The sequence below is a fragment of the Saccopteryx leptura genome, chromosome 5 (genome assembly GCF_036850995.1).
Source record: "Saccopteryx leptura isolate mSacLep1 chromosome 5, mSacLep1_pri_phased_curated, whole genome shotgun sequence".
Lineage (NCBI taxonomy): Eukaryota > Metazoa > Chordata > Mammalia > Chiroptera > Emballonuridae > Saccopteryx > Saccopteryx leptura.
Genome location: NC_089507.1, coordinates 149,860,872 through 149,881,147, shown reverse-complemented (window position 1 = coordinate 149,881,147; position 20,276 = coordinate 149,860,872). Strand labels below are relative to the sequence as shown.

Sequence of the window (20,276 nt, the reverse complement as noted above, 5' to 3'; positions counted from 1 at the left end):
CCCCACCATTTGCTGTCCGTGTAACCTTGTCAAGTCTGTTGGCTTTCCTGCGACTCTGTTTCCTTATCTTGGCAGTGGGCACAATACCTTACCAAGTCAGGGTTAAGTGAGGTGGTATATGTAAAGGCACCAAGCTTGGAACAAAATCAACAACTGTTTCTTTCTTTTCTTACTTTTTCTCCATCAGATCCATGTCCCTTAAGGCCCCAAACAGCCCAGCCCACTCTGCTTGTTCTGAAGGTGGGTCATGTCTGCAGCCATCTGTAGGGATGGACAGCCACCGTCCTTTGCAGTTTACGAACGGCCGCTGGAGGGCAGGCTCTGCGGCTTTCACCTTGTGAATCTCTCGCCACATGTAATGCAATACCTGGCCCAAAGTGACATTCACTGTGGATTTATTGGTAAAACAAACAGACTGAATTTGCTGTCAAGCAAACATTTTCAAAAGAAAAAAAATTTAACCTTCAAAGATGTGAGTTCACAGCAGTCCGGGCTTCCTGCTCAACCAAGAAGCTCTCTGCTCTACTCACTTCTAACGAATGCCACAGACAGCCAAGAAGAACCAGGAGAAACTGTGAGGAGAAGATGAAGGCAAAAGTCAAGCTGGCGTCCTCAACACAGTCAGGCACAGAAATCAGAGCACCTCATTCTCTAGGCAAAGCCAGCAAACATATCTTAGTAAAATACAGGGCCCAGAGATGGTTTTTAGAATGACCCTTCATAATAGCCTGGGAGAAGATGCAGGCTGTCAGAAAGAAATGGGGAAAGATGATAGAAAAGTAAAAGGCAGAGCATTTGTCCTGAGATACAGCTGTTAATCTGCCTGGCTCTGGGACCAACAGAAGGGGAGACGGAAGGGCAGACAAATGAGAAGTCCATGTAGAAGTTACCATAGACTTTTTTTTTCTTAGAGAGGAGAGAGAAAGACAGGAAGAGGAAGAGATGAGAAGCATCAACTTGTAGTTGTGGCACCTCAGTTTTTCATTGATTTCTTCTTATACGTGCCTTGGTAGGGGGCTCCGGCTGAGCCAGTGACCCCTTGCTCAAGTTAGCGAATTCAGGGTTTCAAACTGGGACCTCAGCGTCCCTGGTTTAGCTCTGTCCACTGTGCCACCACCAGTCAGGTGACATAGACTTTTTTGATGCTCAGATTTGGCTTCATGGTTGTATAGCTTTGTTGTCAGACAGACATGTGTTCAATAAATATTTATGTATTAAATAAATAATGGGATTTTGTTGTTAAAACCTGTGTGTTACCTTTGCAGATCATCACGTCCACAGATATTTAAATTTGGGGGAGAACTTTCTAAGCCTGTTTTAAATTTTTACAAGTGAAGATTTCAATGGGTTTTTAATTTATTTCATTAAAATATAGAGTTGCAAAACTTCCTGAATATTTCATATCAGGGAACAGATATTTACGTAATATGCTTTCATTTGGTAGATGCCCAAGAAGTGGTGGCTATAATAATAATTATTATTCAGCGAACTCTTAAACCTGAAAGCAGTGGAATGAAAGGTGGTTAGGAATCAATGAAATACTTGCGTGAGCTCCTTGTTTTATTCTTCTCTTGTATTGCCCTCCTTACATTTCCCCCAGAGTCTAAGACATTGTTAAGCACATAACAGATACTTTTATTTGACAACTGTAAAACTATCTGACCTCTGGGATTGAATTCTCCTACTTTTGGAGTCAAGACCTCAAAATAGAATCCTTAATTGTTCTCTAATTGTTTCCACCAGTATAAGGCTTGGCTCTCTACCCAGAGTTCTGTAAGTTCCCTAAATAACAAAAGCTTATTCATGCCTCACATATTTACTGAGCACATACTATGGAGCAGCCATTGTGCTGGATGCCGGGGCACAATATGAACAAAGGAAACTTAATCCTTCCAGCACCTGCCATGCACTAGGGGCGGAGCAGACATCAACAAATAAATGTATAATTTAATTTATAAATGTGGGCCCTGGCCAGTTGGCTCAGTGGTAGAGCATCAGCCTGGTGTATGGATGTCCCAGGTGTGATTCCCAGTCAGGGCACACAGGAGAAGCACCCAATGCTTCTCCATTTCTCCCCCTCTTGCTTCTCTCTCTCTCTTTCTCTCTCTCTTCCCCTCCTGCAGCCATGGCTTGAATGAGGCAGATGGCCCTGGGAGCTGAGGATGATTCCATGGCCTCTGCCTCAGGCACCAGGAAGAGCTTGGTTGCTGAGCAATGAAGCAATGCCCCAGTTGGGCAAAGCATCGCCCCCTAGTGGGTTTGTTGGGTGGATCCCTGTTAGGGCGCATGTGGAATCTGTCTCTTTGCCTCCTTTCCTCTCGCTGAATAAAAAAAAATTTTTAAAAAGAAAGAAAAAAGAGAACTGAGGCAAGACTGAGTCCTTTTGAATTCTATATCCCTCAAGTTAGATTTTTTTTGCCACTTCCTAAGAACAGTCAAGTTTTGGAAATGTATATTACCAAAATGCAAAAAATATCAAAAGTACAAATAATAGCAAAATTCCAAGACTCTGCTAGAGAAATAGTTCAATTATAACTTACCCACACAATAGAACATAAGATTGTTACTTAAAATGACAATATCAAAAATGATAGGTAATATTTATAATATAACTTTTACATGAACATACAAAATGGTAATAATAATATACCAAAGTGTTAACAGTAATTATATCATAGATTTCTGGTATTCTCTTTTTCTTTTTTTTAACTCTTCTGTATGTTCTTAAGTTTATGTCACAAATATATATTACTTCTACAATACCCTTCCCCATCCTTTTTTTTTTTTCTTTAAGGGCAATTAGCTTTAAAGTACTATAATTTATCTGTATATCCAGATACTGATCCAAAAAGTCAAAAGTGCCCATTAAGCAGTGTATGAGCTGAGAAGATTACTGCCTGGAATCTTCTGAAGGCATTAGAGGTCCAAGGACCCTCTGTAAGGGCTGGACCAGGGTTCCACAAGCTGCGCTCTGACAGCCCTAATGGTCAGTTGTCCCCAAAAATGCCCAAGAAGCTTTCTCTCTAGGTCTGGAGCAGAACCCATGAGGCACGCTACACAGGGAAAGATATGACTACTACAGCAAACTCCCTTGACCCACTTCATGCATGAGAGGGTCCACAGCACACCCTCTGTCCACATGTCCTGGCCCTTCAATCCTGATGACTGTACCTGGGCATCGGGCAGGGTACAGGATGCCCATCCTCTCTTTTTAAGTTAGTCTATTTTCTTCTCGTTCTAAGTTTTTAATCTTCTATAAGCTCTACTTTGAACACTCCGGACTAAATAATTCAAATATTGACTCCACACACTGGACACAGTTTTTTTTAAAGAGGTTTCCTAATGTCAAGTAAAATGGTAATACTAGAGTGAACATCTACAATCCCACAGTTCAATAGATCGCTTGCTAAATAAAAGAGTAATCAACTCTATAGAATCCTTTACACAGGCTCTATGCGATTATAAACTCTCTTATAAAAAAATGACAGGACAAAAATTCAGGTATTTCAAGTGTAGCTACAAAGTACCCAACCAATGAAAGATTACAGGTCCAACTGGCTAGTTTTCAATACCTAAAGACAGTTTAAGCAACAAGTAAATCATCTAAACCAGTGATTTTCAACCTTATTTGAGCCGCGGCACATTTTTTACATTTACAAAATCCTGGGGCACACCACCTACCAAAATGACACAAAATGACACTCTAACACAGTACATATTATACATATAGTTAATAATATAGTTTCTAAGTGTATTTATACTCACTTAGTGTGAAACCTGGGCCTGTTTCGATGAACACAAAAGGGATATCCTGGCAGGAATGGTAGAAAGACACACATGAAGCTCTTCTTCAACAGTTCTCAGTCTCTCTCTGTTTTTAGTTTTTATCGCAGTCAAGCTTGAGAAGCTCAGCTCACATAGATATGTGGTCGAAAACGGGAGCAATGACAAAATAGCTTTGTTGGCCAGATGGGGAACTCCTTGGCAACAGATAACCAAAAACTGTCCAAAGGAAGATCAGCAAACTTTAGCTTTAAAGTTAGATAACATTGTAATGCATTGTGATGCATTGTATATCGCCCTCTGCGGGGGCCTCTTTTAAAAAGAAAAAGGTCAAATATCTATATACACCATCAGGATAGACATAACCAGCTGAGGCTGAGGCTTCATCTAGTGGTGGCAACATTTATCTCCAGTCCTGACCAGGATTAGAAATCGGGACCATGGGGAGGAGTAGCAGCTTCAACTACTCCCTGCGGCCACACAATGACAAGTGCGCGGCAGCCCGAGCGGGACCTTCCTGGGTGTCGGGAGCCGATCCACTAATGCTGGCTAACTAGGTCACAGCAGAAGAAGATCCACAACTGCTGGTTGACAAAGTCACAGCAAAAGAAGATAGAGTCACCGCAGTAAAACCAACAGCTGCGGGTTGACAAAGTCACCGCAAGGAAAGGCATGATACTTCCCCCTTTAATCTTTTGAATTAATCTGGCCTTATATCCCCCCTTTTTCTGGGTGTGTGCTATTATTTGTGGCACAGGGATAATAGTACCGTACTTTCCCTGTAGATTTGTAGTAATTTCTTTGGAAATGAGACAGAAGGTGTAAGTTCCACAGAAAAGCCTGTAAGCCCCTTGAACTGGGCTCATAGACATAAGAGGCTGGCTATGATATCCCTCATAAAGGGTTAAGTTTGTAGGAGAATTCCTTCTTAGAAAGAATAGATTGTGACTTGTGACTAGGTAGGAGGCAGTGGCTGTGTACAGAGCACCTCTCGGCCTTCACTTAATTCAACATTTTTCCTCCTAGCCTTTTCATGTAATAGAGTAAAGAAACATTCCTTTCTTCTTGCTTATTTGATCTGCAGATAGTGATACACTCTGAGAAGAATAGAGGTAGAACTTAACTAGTGTTTAAATATAATAAATAAGTAATATTTGACTAGACAATAGTATCTTAGGTAAGGTATAATAAAATGGCCCATTGTGTGGCCTAGGATGAAAGCGCAGTCAGCAAGAAAAGAGTGTTTTACTAAGAGAATTGTCTTTTGACTAAAGGCAATTGCTAGGCTTTCTCAATGAGATGTTCTCATAAGATTTACATACTTTCCAAAATTCTTTAATAATGAGAGAAATGTAAGGAAATCCATAGAAGTAATAACAATTAATGTCTTATGTTGCTACTAGGCTATCTTGCAAGTGCACTCTGTATACCTTTGGGTGAAAGCTATTCTTAATGTTCTGTCAATTTCTTTATAGGCAAGCCTTTTAGAATCTTGTGAGAAAAAGTAGGACACTGCTTAAACTCAAAGCCATTTATCTGAGCAAACGGTTGTCCATTGTTAGTCCTTAATAATCTCGTCTGCTAATCTCTCTCTGCCCCTTAACTCACAACAGCAGTAAAGTTAGTTAACTTTTAGTACTAATACCTTAAAAGCTTTTACCGATGTTGTTATCACTATTCAAGTTATTTTGTATTTTGAATGATTTGCTACCTGGTTTGTAATTTATAGATATAAATTAACTGTTATCCAGAAACATGTAAACATAGTGAAACAGAAGCAATGATTAACACCATGTAATTGTAACTCAGTGTGTGTGTATAAAAAGGGAGCTATACTAGCATTGAGCAGAGATGCCTGGCAGTAAATGCTAACCGGAGAATAAAGAGAAAGAAAAGAATTCGGCTCTCTCACTCCATTTTCGCCGACGCCGTCTCCTCCTGTGGGACCCCTGGATCCCCCCGCCGGGGCTGGACCCCGGCACCTGGGTGTGGATGAGAGGCAGCCTACTATTGGTTCATCGCTAGTGGTCGGGATGAATCCCAGAAGGTGACTGGGTCAGTGAGCGTTCCCTGTGCCTCCACTCTTCCTGTTGCTGATAGCTGAAAGGATTGTGAGGGGAATGTTTATGTTCGGATGGGGGCGGCTGGTGGTGGGCGGATAAATAGCCTCCTTGGGACGTATGGGGCATGTGGGCCATAGTTTGGGGACCCATGTTTAATTTCCCCACTGCACACCTGACCATGTCTCACGGCACACTAGTGTGCCGCGGCACACTGGTTGAAAAACACTGATCTAAACCACCTGCAACCACAAGAAAGGCCAGGACAGAATTTCAGCTTCAACCTGAGCTTACTTACGTCTTACTCCATAATGAACACTAATTCCAGGCCCTGGCAGGTTGGCTCAGTGGTAGAGCATTGGCCCGGCATGTGGAAGTCAAGAGTTCAATTCCCTGTCAGGGCACACAGGAGAAGCGCCCATCTGTTTCTCCACCCTTCTCCCTCCCCTTTCTCTCTATCTCTCTCTTCCCCTCCAGCAGCCAAGGCTCCATTGGAGCAAAGTTGGTCCAAGCACTGAGGATGGCTCTATGGCCTCCGCCTCAGGTACTAGAATGGCTCCGGCTGCAAGGAAGCAAGGCCTCAGATGGGCTGAGCATTGCCCCCTGGTAGGCATCCTGGGTGGATCCCTGTCGGGCGCATGTGGGAGTCTGTCTGATCGCCTCCCCGGCTTCTAACTTCGGAAAATACAAAAAAAAAAGAAAAAAGAAAAAAAAAGAACAGCAGAAGACCGCGTCCACCATTGCTGGGCGGAATGGGAAATACCACACATTTCACGTTGCAAACTCTAAATGTATCAGATTTCAGCATAAAAAGACCTATAGATATGTGCCCTCCCTTGTGTTTCATTTAGTTGTTTCACACTGTAAATTTGGTTTTTGTTTCCCAAAACAAACTTTTCTGGGAAAGCCTCCCCCGCCGCAAAAAAACAGGGCTCCAGAAGCAATGTATTGGTTATCAAGAATTCTTCAAACATGCCCAGAGATTTAAGAAGATAGTTCAAGTCAACTGTGCTTTCATTAAAAAGAGCTTTATGCCCTGGCCGGTTGGCTCAGCGGTAGAGCATCGGCCTGGTGTGCGGAGGACCCGGGTTCGATTTCCGGCCAGGGCACATAGGAGAAGCGCCCATTTGCTTCTCCACCCCTACCCCCTCCTTCCTCTCTGTCTCTCTCTTCCCCTCCCGCAGCCAAGGCTCCATTGGAGCAAAGATGGCCCGGGGCGCTGGGGATGGCTCCTTGGCCTCTGCCCCAGGCGCTAGAGTGGCTCTGGTCACCGCAGAGCGACGCCCCAGAGGGGCAGAGCATCACCCCTGGTGGGCGTGCCGGGTGGATCCCGGTCGGGTGCATACGGGAGTCTGTCTGACTGTCTCTCCCCGTTTCCAGCTTCAGAAAAATACAAAAAAAAAAAAAAAGAGCTTTACATTCCAGAATGAAAGTTTAAACAACAAGATGTTGGAGGTAGGATTCTCATTGGCCTTTGTAACTTCCCAAAGCTTTTTCCTACAAAGTGCTGCGAACCAAACCACGTTATCACATTTATATAAGTGAAGGTCAAAACCATCCCAGACCTCCCCCCACCTCTCCCATGATTAACACCCAGTGTTAGACACAGAAATCAAAATGCTCTCACTGGGAATCAAAATTTTTATTCAAGTTAAATTTCTACATTTATTGTTTTACAGAGATACTAAAAAAACCTTTCAAGCTCTGAAGTAACACTTGCCTTTATCATGAAAGTTTATTAATTAAAGAAAAGTTTCGTGTATACAAATTTAGTTCCTCTTTTCCGCTGATCCTCACGACCAGGGATCAAAGGAGGGTTGACAGCAAAATGGCCCAGCATCCTTCCTCATGAATGGCGGGTCGTCCTGGCGCCCTGGCGGCCACACACGCACAGGAACGGACGCGCGCGCGCGCGCGCGCACACACACACACACACACACACACACACACACACACACACACACACACTCCTTCTTGGACTTCAGGAAAGCAGCCTTTGTTCCTAAGACTCAGAACTGAGATCCAGTTACTAAGGCCCCCAATGAAGCAGCCTGTCCAAATGAAGGAACCCTTCAAAGACGATCCCCCGGCCGTTCTGAGAAGCCCCATTTTCTCCCAGGTCCCAAATGCTGGGAGATGTAGCTGCCACTTATGGCTCCAGCTTTTCTGAACACAGACACACGCGTGCTCGCAACCCTCAAAATAGTGATTATTGCCTCATTGTCATTTTTTATTAACTCTCACCTATGGAGCGCTGCTCCCCATGTGCCAAGCGCTTAGCGCGCGCGCTCTCGCGCTCTCTCTCTCTCTCTCTCTCTCTCTCTCACACACACACACACACACACACACACACACACACTCACACACACGAGGCAGCAGCACCCAGCTCCCCAGGTGTCCGCAGGGCTGAACCCTGAAACTTCCGCGCCGCCCTCGGGGTTCGGCCAGGAAAGTGCCTACCTCCCGCGCGCCCCGCGCTCCGGCTCCTCTGCCCCGCAGGCCCGGCAGGGGTGAAGTCCCACGAGCCTGGGCTCCCGAACCGGCCGCCCGCCCAGCCTGCCCCGCCAGCCCCGCGCCCCCCGCCCCTCCAGCGGGTCCGCGTGCCGCTCCTACCTCGGCCCTTTGTCCTCGCGCCGACACTGCCCGCTCCGGTGAGCCCTGCGCTGTCGGAAAGCCAGCCCAGCCGCCGGCCGCCGGTGCACCCCTGGATCCCGGGCTCTGCTGCGCGGGGAGCGCTCGGTAAACCCGGATCTGCGGAGCGCGACCCGCGCCCAGGACCCGACCCCTGACACCGGCCGCCCCCGAAGTCCACCTCTCCGGGTCTTCCGGCCGGCCGAAGAGGAGGGATGCGCGGTGGGCTACGCCGCCCAGGCACCCGCGCAGGGGACAAGTCGGGCTAGTGGCGGCGCCCGGCCAGGACCCGGGCGGTGGCGGGCGAGGGAGGGTGACGGCAGGTGGAGCCTCGCGGTGGCGCCCCAGTTTGACCCTGGCAACTCGTTCGTCCCCGCTAAGGACGTGGTAACCCTAACCGGTATCCGGGTCCCCGCGCCCCAGACAAGGCCGGTATGCGGGTCACCGGCTGGCACTCTGGCGCTGCCCCGGCGCCCACCTCGATGAAAATCCCCACTTCCCACCCGAGGTGCCAAGGCACCGAGCGAGGTGCGCAGCCGAACTCAGGAAATGTTTTCTTCTCTGTTCTACGTGAAGGATCCCTCCCCTTCAGTGGCCCAGTCCCGCCCCACGCAACCCCCCAGGTGTTCCCACGGGGCTCAACTGGGTACCCCCAAAGCCACAAGGGACTTAACCCGGGAGAGAGTCCGAACAGAAGTTGGAAGAACCTCCCGAGAACAGAGGTCATATTACCACTTGGGAGCCAGGCACCCAGAGGGGACACTGCAGGCCTGTGAGGCAGCCGAGCGGAACCCAGGCCTACCCCAGACCCCACCCCAAACCAAGGGCCCCAGGACCCCCACCTGCGGCCGTCCCGCTTAGCCCTGGGTAGAGCCGCTGTGCTGGGTGCTCCGCAGGACACGGGCAACCGCGCCTACCCCCGCGCTGCACTGGAACTGCTCCACGGACGCCGAGGTCCACGCGGCCGGCGAGGGGGCTATCTGAGGCTATAAGAGGACCAGAAAGATTCTGGAACCCTGGGCATCTGTGGATGGAACCCAGCCAAATATCTCTGGACCCAGTGTTTATCGGAAGAAGGAAGGGAGGAAGGGAGGAAGGGAGGAAGGGAGGGAGGGAGGGAAGGAGGGAAGGAGGGGAAGGAGGGGAAGGAAAAGAACCTCAAATAAGTCTTTGCAGACCTTGCTGGCGACTGGTGCAGAGGTGTCCAGGGCAGGAAGAGGAAAACTCTCGAGATTCCTTTCTTTCTTTAAGTGAAACACCTGCCGATGATTTCAGGAACCTACAGTAGGTGCAGAACTAGAGTAAGGAGACCAACCCTGTACCCTGGCTGCCACTCACTCCCACGACCCTTAATGTGGCCTTGGGCCTAAAAGCCAGTGTCCTTGAAGACAGGGAGACAGTCAAAGCTGAATGAGGGTATGGCCCCCAGCAAATGCCAACGTGTGGCAAGCCTCAGGAAGACAGTCAAAGCTGAATGAGGGTATGGCCCCCAGCAAATGCCAACGTGTGGCGAGCCTCTGTGAGAATGTTGCCCGAATGTGGCTTGGCAGATAGATCTCCTGCCCTCTGATGGGCAGCACCACCATTTTCCTTTTCTTCGTATGGATTATTTCAAACACACCTAACCAGGGAGAGTCACATCATGAGTGCCTGTGTGTCCAAGAAGCAACCAGTCCTGGAGGCGTTGCCATGCTTCTTCAGATGTTCCTGTAAGATAGAAATCATGCCCTTGGCTGGATAGCTAGCCAGTTAGAGCATCCTCCCAATGGGCAAAGGTTGCCGGTTTGATTACCAGTTAGGGACAGATAGATGTTTCTTTCTCTCTCTCTCTCTTTCTCTCTCTCTCTCTCTCTCAAACAATGAATAATTTAAAAAAAAATAAACTACAATACTGTCATAGTTCCTAGACAGCCCTCCCTAGTCCCAGTTCTTTCTTCCCCACCCTACCTGTCCCCAGTACTCTTCCAAAACATCCCATCCATGTTTTTACACTATTACTACATACTGTATTTTTCACTCCATAACACGCACTTCCCCCCCCCCCAAGTGGAGGGGGAAATGCCTGTGCATTTTATGGAGCAAAAAATAAAGTATTTTACTAAATATTTTAACACAACATTTGGTTCAGAATTTTTTTTTTCTTATTTTCCTCCTTAAAACCCTAGGTGTGTCTTATGGTCAGGTGCCTCTTATGGAGCGAAAACTATGTAAGCATGTGTTCATAAATTGTATCTAGCATGTTTACCAACTTTACAACTTTCTGTGTTTTATCATACTCTATGCTTTGTTCTGTAACCAGTCAGTTCATTTTACGTTGTTTTTTGTTCCATACAATGTTTGCAAGATCCATCTAGTCATACAAATAGCTACACTTTATTCTTTTTAACTGCTGAATAGTATTTCAGTTGAGTGACCAGGGTACAATTTTACATATGTTCTTCTGATGAACATTGGAGTCGATCCAGTTTTCATGATCATAAACATGACTTCAGTGAACGCTCTTTAAACTGCATTTGTGCTTCTAGGGTACAGCCTATTTTTTTCAATCCCTCTTGTAAAGGCATGTAGAGAGCAGCTATGTTAAATTAACATTACCCAATCTGTTTGCTCTACGTCTATGGTTTAGGTCACTGGGATTGCTAAACCAGTCATCACTGTAAGAAATACTCTTACTTTTTTCTTATATTTTGATAGCTTACGTTGTATCAAATTATAAAATTCTACAGAACATAGGTCAGCAAACTTGATCTTAAAGGCCCAGAATTATAAATATTGTAGGCTTTGCCAGCCATGAGACAACATCGTTCCTATTCTATTATATAAACATTTAAAATGTAGCCTGTTAAAATGTAAAAATTATTCTTAACTCATGGGCCATTTTCTAAAAAGAAGGAAAAAAAAAAACAACAGGCAGCTGGACCAGGGTTAATCTACCCCTGGTATAAGAAAGTCATTCCAATACTTAATTTCTTTCCTTGAAACCCAACACTAATAAGAAAGTCACTTTTAATAAAGACAAAAATATAATTTGGTTCAATCTATGAATGTAATGTTACTGCTAGATGAAAATTCTTAAGAAAATGCCCTATCTCTTAGTTACCTAATACAATGACTTTGGGAAAACCATTTAATTCTATTTTTGAAAATCTATAATAAATTTTAGATATGAATAGACTCTTACCAATTAAGAATTAATTAGACAAGAAAAGAGATTCTATACAAAAAGTTCTGTATTGCTTTCCTGTTTAATGAATCATCCTTTTGCTTCTAGCCATTGATTTAAACACCAACACACAAACGCAGTGATTAGATTTGTATTTCCTGAACTGAAACTAACTTATTTTATATGTCTTGATTGAACTTGAACTAAAACTTGAAAAAGTAATTCCAAGATATTTTCTTAAATGAAGAGAATCAATCTAGTTTAAATGTTTGACAAGAACAGGACCAAACTGAAGATCTTTGGTAGCCAACCTGAACCTTACAAAGGAGCTGTCAATCTCCAAGCCTGTTCAGTTAGTGGAGAGTTCTGGAAGAGGCCATGAGGTCAGGAAGGCGATTAGACATGGCTCCTGGGCACGTTTGTTTCGTTGGCCAGTATTAGTCTAAAGAATCGCACACATACTTCTCCTCATATCCATTTCCCCCTTACATGTTTGTGCATGTGTCTCACACATGTGTTTCTGGCATACCTGCTTCCTGAAATGCAGGCAGCACACATGCTTTAACATCCATATGGCTCTTTCTCACATATACATCTCCCATGTGCTTTCTACAGACACCAAATCTCTCTCTCTCACCAACACACACACACACACACACACACACACACACACTTTGTCATACCAACATTTTTCCCCTTCACACACGCATACTCCTTGCACCCATATTTCTGTTTCTGGCAGACATAACTCTTCTACCATTTTCTTCAGAACATGGGCACATTTTTCACACAACTACACCCAAATACAAACTCCTCTCACGTGTCTGCATATGCATGCGTATTTGTTTACCCAGGCACTCATGTACCAACATGTGCACAGTCTCCTTCCTCCCCCTTCCATCCCCCTGTGGCACAAACAGCATCCTCTGCTGGTCACATTCATCATAACTAACCAATTAATATGCCGCAGACTGGAACGAGATGAAGATTTTGGAAGTCCCATTTGTGTACGGCAAGTAGTTCAGAACCATTTGTTATCCGCACGCCGCCTTGTTTCTATAAAAAGGGGGCTTCTAAATGGCTCAAGAATACTTCAACTGTATTCCCTTACAATAATGTATCTCTAAACTATAACCCAGTTTATATTAATTATCACTTTCCACAGAGAAAATGTTTCTATAGCATAGTATAATAAATCTTCAACCCAGCTTGCTTCAGTCATCCCAAACTGTGAATGGGTAGGTGTGTTGGCTTGCTCAAGCTGCCACACACTGGGTAGCTAAGACAGACATTTACTATGTTAATAAATGAGTTTTGGAGGCTAGAAGCCCCAAATCCAAATGTCAATAGGATTTGTTACATCTGTGGGCTGGGAGAAAAGCATCTGTTCCAGACTTCTTGCCTTGACTTGTAGATGGTTGTCTTCTCCCTGTATCTCCTCAAATCACCTTCCTTCTGTACTGCTCACATAAACGAGGAGCTATTTCAAAGTGAATATGAAGCTATAAAATATCCTCTAATTTCTGTGAGCAGTGTATGAGTAGCTCTGTCCAAAGTTCCCCTTCTTATAAAGACACAACTTAGATTGGACTAGAGCCCAACTTAATGGCCTCATTTTTAATTTGATTACCTCTGTTGAGACCCTAACTCCAAATAAGTCACATTCTGAGGTACTGGGGCTTAGAATTTCAATAGATGAATTTGGAAAGGGGCAGGGATGGGAGTACAATTTAACCTGTAACAGTAGGGTCTGGCTTATTGCTCTGGTGTAGACCAAAGATATTAGCCTCCACCTTGATCAATAGTAAATCTGTGGCCTATTTTGGGAATTCTTCATCTGAAATCTTAAACTGAAATCTGACTGCACTCCCTCTACTCAAATCCACCTCCATTTTACCAGGAATACTGACCACCTCCCAAAATTCAGAAGCTCTATTTAATGGACTAAGGCAAAACTGCTCCACCTAGTGGGAAGTCAAGGCACTATATATTGTACTTTAGAAAAATGATAGACCAGCTTGCACCTACCTTGATAATGTATTTTGGCTGGTATCAAATACTAGATAGACAAACAAGAGCAGGCTGGAGGGGCAAAATGAATTTAGTGCAATTGGTATATTTCATGAGGTTTGTTCAGGGGAGGTAAAATATAAGTAGAATAGATTAAATAATTAAAAAGGCATTAGCAAACAACTAAATTGTTCTTATATAGAATCCAAGTAGACTAAAATGCAAGAATGCAATTTGCCTGACCAGGCAGTGGCGCAGTGGATAGAGCGTCAGACTGGAATGCAGAGGACCCAGGTTCGAGACCCCGAGCTCACCAGCTTGAGCGCGAGCTCATCTGGTTTGAGCAAAAGCTCACCATCTTGAGCCCAGGGTCGCTGGCTCGAGCAAGGGGTTACTCAGTCTGCTGAAAGCCCGCGGTCAAGGCACATATGAGAAAGCAATCAATGAACAACTAAGGTGTTGCAATGCGCAACGAAAGACTGGTAATTGATGCTTCTCATCTCTCCGTTCCTGTCTGTCTGTCCCTGTCTATCCCTCTCTCTGTCTCAAAAAAAAAAAATTCAATTTGATGGAACTCTCTTTAAAAGTACAGTTGCAGAAATAAATCAATCTGTCAATTGTATGACAATATTTAAAGACCACTTTCCCAATCTTTAATAACAGTTATAGGACAGAATTACATTTGACTGAGGAAAATGCAAAGAATGTCAACAATATCCCTGTAGATGTCAGTATCTATAACACTGACTTCATCACACTCTTTTCCTGCAAACACCTCTTGGGAGTTTATTCCAAGCAATATCCAGGAGTGTAACAGTGCATAACGTACATGACAGACATTGTGACCATGTAACATACTTAGGTTATTGTAATGGATCCCAAAACCCATATAAACATCACACTGACATTTCAGACTTGAAGCCAAAATGATTGGGAAGACTGTGATAGCATTAGCAAAATAATTTACTGTTCTAGCAGTTGGTCGTGTCTTGATGTATAACTCCTTTTTATCCAAAAGAATAAGGATGACTTTGCCAAATAAATGTATGAATACGAGCATACAGTGCTGCTTATTTAAGGGAAGGTGTATTTGCTTTGTTATACTTTTCACATCCTGAGCTCTTGCTGAAATGGAGGTAAATTGATATAACTTGTTTGGAGAACAATTTGAAAATACCTGTATCCATCAAAATCACCAACACACGTGCCCCTGGCCCAGTAATTTACTCCTAGCCTAGTCTTTTAGGTATACTCATGCCTGTGCAAAATTACATTTACACAAGATTGCTCTTAATTTGTTGTTCGCGGTAGCAAAATATTGGAAATAAACTAAGTGCTCAGCCTTGGAGAACAGTTTGGGAGATTTACGGTACATATACATAGTACAATATATATTAATGTATAGACATAAAAAGGAGAGACTTTTGTTATACTGTTAGGGGAGAATTTGCAAGATATTTTTGTATGAATACCAGTGTGTAAGCAAGAGGAGGAAATAACATAGATGAATATTTGTTCATAAAACATCCCTGCAGAATTTGTAAAAAAAATCAACGCAATGGTAAAATCCAAAGGGACTGCTTTTCTGCTGAGAGACAGGGGTGAGAGAGAGATTTTTCACTGTTTATGTAAATGTATTCATTTAAAAAAGAATTAAAAAATTTTTAATTTTTTTGACCAAAATTTCTCAAAGATCTAATGCTGTTTAAATATTTTTGGAATTCTAAGTCTGAAATCAATGTTATTATTGTTCAATACTTAGCAACTTTCTTTTATTTCAGGAGAAGGTATTATAGTTTATCTTTTTCACTAAGTGATAGGTTGTTCACTAAGTAAGTGAACAACCGAACAAAGCAAAAGATTATAAGTTTGCTGACTGTTATTTATTTATTCAACAAAATTCAAATGAATTTTAATCATACCCCTACATAAGGAAATACAAAAGAAAATATTCAACTATTTATCTGATTTATTACCAGTGAAGCTTTGCTTTGATGAACTAACAAATTAAATCTGAACCCTGCATATTTGTGTCAGATGAATTATCTAATATCTGACAATCTCAGCATAAGTTTTCCTACGTGTATTCCATACCAACCAAACTGAGAATTCCCCATGCTGACTGGGTAGCACTCTTACCCCAAAATAAAACTTGTTTACATCTACAATATTTTTAAAATGCTAAGAAAATGATTATCAACCAGCCTCAAATTCAAACAGAAGAACAAAAATTGTCAACTCAAGCCCTGGCCGGTTGGCTCAGCAGTAGAGCGTCGGCCTAGCGTGCGGAGGACCCGGGTTCGATTCCCGGCCAGGGCACACAGGAGAAGCGCCCATTTGCTTCTCCACCCTTCCGCCGCGCTTTCCTCTCTCTCTCTTCCCCTCCCGCAGCCAAGGCTCCATTGGAGCAAAGATGGCCCGGGCACTGGGGATGGCTCCTTGGCCTCTGCCCCAGGCGCTAGAGTGGCTCTGGTCGCAAAATGGCGACGCCCAGGATGGGCAGAGCATCGCCCCCTGGTGGGCAGAGCGTCGCCCCTGGTGGGCGTGCCGGGTGGATCCCGGTCGGGCGCATGCGGGAGTCTGTCTGACTGTCTCTCCCTGTTTCCAGCTTCAGAAAAATGAAAAAAAAAAAAAAAAAAAAAAAAAATTGTCAACTCAGCAATAATTTGTTAATGCTGAATCGAAGCAAAATCCATTATAAGGCCTGCTTGGAAGATTTAAGACAAAATGTTATCTTTTTACCTTTTGCTGTCATGTTTTGCTCCAGATTTTAAACTGCAAAGTCTGCATAGCAAGGATACTCTTGTCCTTCAAATGTCATTTGATTATCTATAATGCAGGGGTCCCCAAACTACGGCCCACGGGCCGCATGCGGCCCCCTGAGGCCATTTATCCGGCCCCCGCCGCACTTCCGGAAGGGGCACCTCTTTCATTGATGGTCAGTGAGAGGAGCATAGTTCCCATTGAAATACTGGTCAGTTTGTTGATTTAAATTTACTTGTTCTTTATTTTAAATATTGTATTTGTTCCTGTTTTTTTTTTTACTTTAAAATAAGATATGTGCAGTGTGCATAGGGATTTGTTCATAGTTTTTTTTTATAGTCCGGCCCTCCAATGGTCTGAGGGACAGTGAACTGGCCCCCTGTGTAAAAAGTTTGGGGACCCCTGCTATAATGTAATATACCTACTGATAGTGATGTGCTATCAGGGACATCAATCCAGGGGCTCATCAGGCACCTTGGGGAGGTGGCTGGGGTGCTGGCCTCATTGGGGGTTCAAGGAAGGCTTTCTGGGGAAGGATGTTTAAAACGAGGAGTCTACTAGAGGAAACATCAAAGGGAGAATGTTCCAGGCAAAGGAAATGACATGTGAGGAGACTCAGCAGTGAATGAAAGATTTTAACAGGTTGAATGAAGATTAATGTGACTGGACCAGAGAGAACGATCCGCCAGAAATTTCATGTTGGTCTGAGAAAGAATTAAGCACCCTGATGTTGTAAGAAGACTCTAGAGTCTAGAGTCTTGGTTGAATTTCCTCGCGCTTAGGGTGATTTTTGCCTTAGTGATCCCGAAATAATTCTATTTTTACCAGTCCCCACATGTAGAAAGGTTGAAAACCACTAAGGTAACCTGGTGTCTCATGATAAGGTGGTCAAGGGTTCCTAGTTGCTGGGGACACAACCCCTGCCCTCCAGAAGTGTGATGAGGGAGACAGCCAGGCAGGCAAGTGACCAGCATCCAGGAGAGTATAATAAAAAGTACCAGGCAGATTTTTAAGCACGGGTGATGAGATCAAATCTGTGCTATAGGAAGATTTCTCTGGCGACTCGAGGTGAACAGTTACCAAAAGGGGGTGAGGCCAGTTGCTTCCTGTGACAGTGACAGTGTAGAGCCCCTTGTAGGTGAAGGGATGCAAGACAGGGAAATGAATTGGGAAGCAGTAAAAACAGTCCAAGAACAACAACAATGAGGGCAGTGGTGCCAAAGTGGGAATTGGGAGGAAGAAAGGGCTCAAAACCCTTTCTGGAGATGAAGGCGACAAGTCTTGGGGAGGCCCCTCCCCTCCCTTTGGGGCTTCCTCATTGGAGTTCACCTAGGTGTGCATCAGGAGCTCACCTTTCCCACAAGTCCTTTTGGACGGTCTTTCACAAGATTTGCCCTTGTGGGTGCATTTGACTGCAGGAGTACTTTATTTCTGTTTCTTTCTGAAGCAGGAGGCAAATACTGTTGCTAAGTGGAGAGACTGAATCTGTGTGCCTAGAAACCAATGAAAACTTCTGTGGGCGAGCCATCCTCCTGGGAGCTGGCGGTTAAGCTAGTTGAGTTCTAGTTCTAAACAAGACCTCAGAAGAGTTAACTGCACTGCCCTTTGCCCCGTTTGATGTCATTTTACAACTATTTTCAGTCACTGGAGTAGGGAGGGAGCTCTGAGACTTGATTAAAAAACAGCTCCTGTGAAATTGTGAAGTTCCTGTTACCACTGAAGGTGGATTGTGCACCCGGGACCTGATGTCCATTATCTCTAATACAATCGATTTGCAGGTTTACAGATATAGAAAATGAGGGTCCTAAAGGTTAAGTCACTTGCCAGCGTGGGCTAATAAGAGTTGATGCAGGACTGGCTTCCGCTCAGGTTTGTCCCTTCCTTTTTCAAAGCCCCCCCTGTCTCTTGGCATCCTTTGATCTCTCCAACACTCCTCTCCTGCAAGTATTTGTCCTCATCTCCACTTCCTAAAAGTTTACTGACCTGGAAAGTAAAAGACCAGCTCTGCTAGAGACCAGCTTTTTGATCTTAGGCAAGTCACTTCCCTCTCTATTCTTGGTCTTCCCCTGTGAAATGACAGTTTTACTAAATGATCCCCAGGTTCTCTTCCTGCTCTAATGTGCTATGACCCAGACTATCACATACAGAAACCAAAGGGGAACAGTCCTTGCTGCCACCATTTCTCCTCCGCCATCTTTAATACATGTCTCCTTTTCTCCTAACTCTCACGGGAGGATATGTATGTTAGAGACACTGTGAGATAACCATGGACGACCATGGGCAATCCAGGGCGACTCCGCAATCTTGTTTCCCAAGTCAGTCTCTACTGTCTCCCAGCCATCTAACTATCACTGTGTAAATGTTTACTGAGTGCCTGGTGTGCCACCCAAATCTTCAGTTCTACCATCTCCCCTTGGCATCACAGAGCGTGAACTCACTCAACTTCCTTCCAAGTCACAGGTATTGTCAGGTGTCTGGAGGGCTGTATCATTGCCCTGACTTTCCACTGCCATCCCTATTCTGACCCACACCTCACTTTCACTCACACGACCCCATTTCTGGCTGCAGAAAACCTAGTGATCTTCTGGGAATCTTTTTAAGAATCAGCATACCAAATTAATTAATTGTGGTGGTGACAACTCCTGCCTTTCTCACTTCCTAGCCAGGACTTCGGGTAATTTTTGTAATCTTGCTAATCTTCCTGATCTGTGAATTGGGGAGAAAAACATCCATCTTTCAGCTCTGATGTAAGAATTACACGAAAGAATGCAAATGTTGAATTAACACTTTCCTTATTAAAAGCAACCACTTCAAGTCTGCAGAGGATGCCTTCTCCCAGACTCGGGTTGGTGAAAGCATCTCTTAACTGCTCCGGGAAATTCTCCATTCTGCAACAAAATCCAACCTTCTCGAGACTTCCTTTAGGTTCTTCTTTATTTCAAGTCACTCATTTGGCAAACATTTACTGAACACTTAATATTTGCCAGGTGCCAGGCTACATGCTACAAAGATTAGGGAATGCCTCTGACCTCTATAAGTTCATAGTCTAGTGGGGAGGCGACTTCCTCCAGCAGCTTTCCCTGCTCCCAGCTCAGGATAAGCTGGAACCTCTGGTCTCACTACCTGGCTCTGGTGCTGTCCTCCACCCTGTACTTACCAATTCCATGCCTTTCTGTTTCATACCTGTACTTGTCCCTGTTCTGCTAAGTAACCTTTATTCATTAAGTCATTTAATCCTCAGTACAACCTTATGAGGTAAGTGCTGTCATTGTTTCCATTTAGCAGAGGAGGAAACTGCAGCACAGGACAATTGAGTCAATTCAACTGCTTACGGTCTCTCCTAAACTGAGAAGGAGCCAGGATGTGAAAACACATCTCTGGGTCCAGCTTTAATGGTCTTACCTGTCTCCTCCTCCCACTGGCATTTGAGATTGAGTCTGTGCCAACTGCAGACGAGCATCTCCTGTGCCCATCGCAGGATCGGATCCAACACACTTAACTCATCAGAGCAGAAAGAAAGGAAACGAGGACGAAAGAGGAAAGGAGAGAAGGCAAGAAGCAGGTAAGGAAGCAATTCGACAACGGTTTGATCACCAACATTTCCCAAGCATCTAACCCGCGCGGGTGCCTGGGACGCGCGGAGGGGGCGCAAGAATGAATGAGCATCTGGGCCCACTCGGAACTTTCGGTTGCTAGTGTCCTCAGTCTCAGGAATTCCAAGGAACAATTGCGGTTTCCCAGCCGCCTGGGATTTTTGGGTTTTGTTTGTTTGGTGCCCCTACCCCTCCCCGCCGCGTCCCTTTCTCGAAATGACTTTTCGTTTCGCCCTCCTCTGCGTGGATCCCGCCGCCCGGGTCCCGCGAAGA

General features: G+C 44.6%; 1 protein-coding gene across 1 annotated transcript in view; it reads right to left on the bottom strand.

Annotated features, from left to right (window-relative positions):
* Positions 1–8,634, bottom strand: part of GREB1 (growth regulating estrogen receptor binding 1) — a 122,599-nt gene extending 113,965 nt beyond the window's left edge. Inside the window, exon 1 of the mRNA XM_066386094.1 lies at positions 8,457–8,634. The gene's annotated coding sequence lies outside the window, so the exon portion shown is untranslated. The remainder of the gene's footprint in view (positions 1–8,456) is intronic.
* Positions 8,635–20,276: the final 11,642 nt, after the last annotated feature.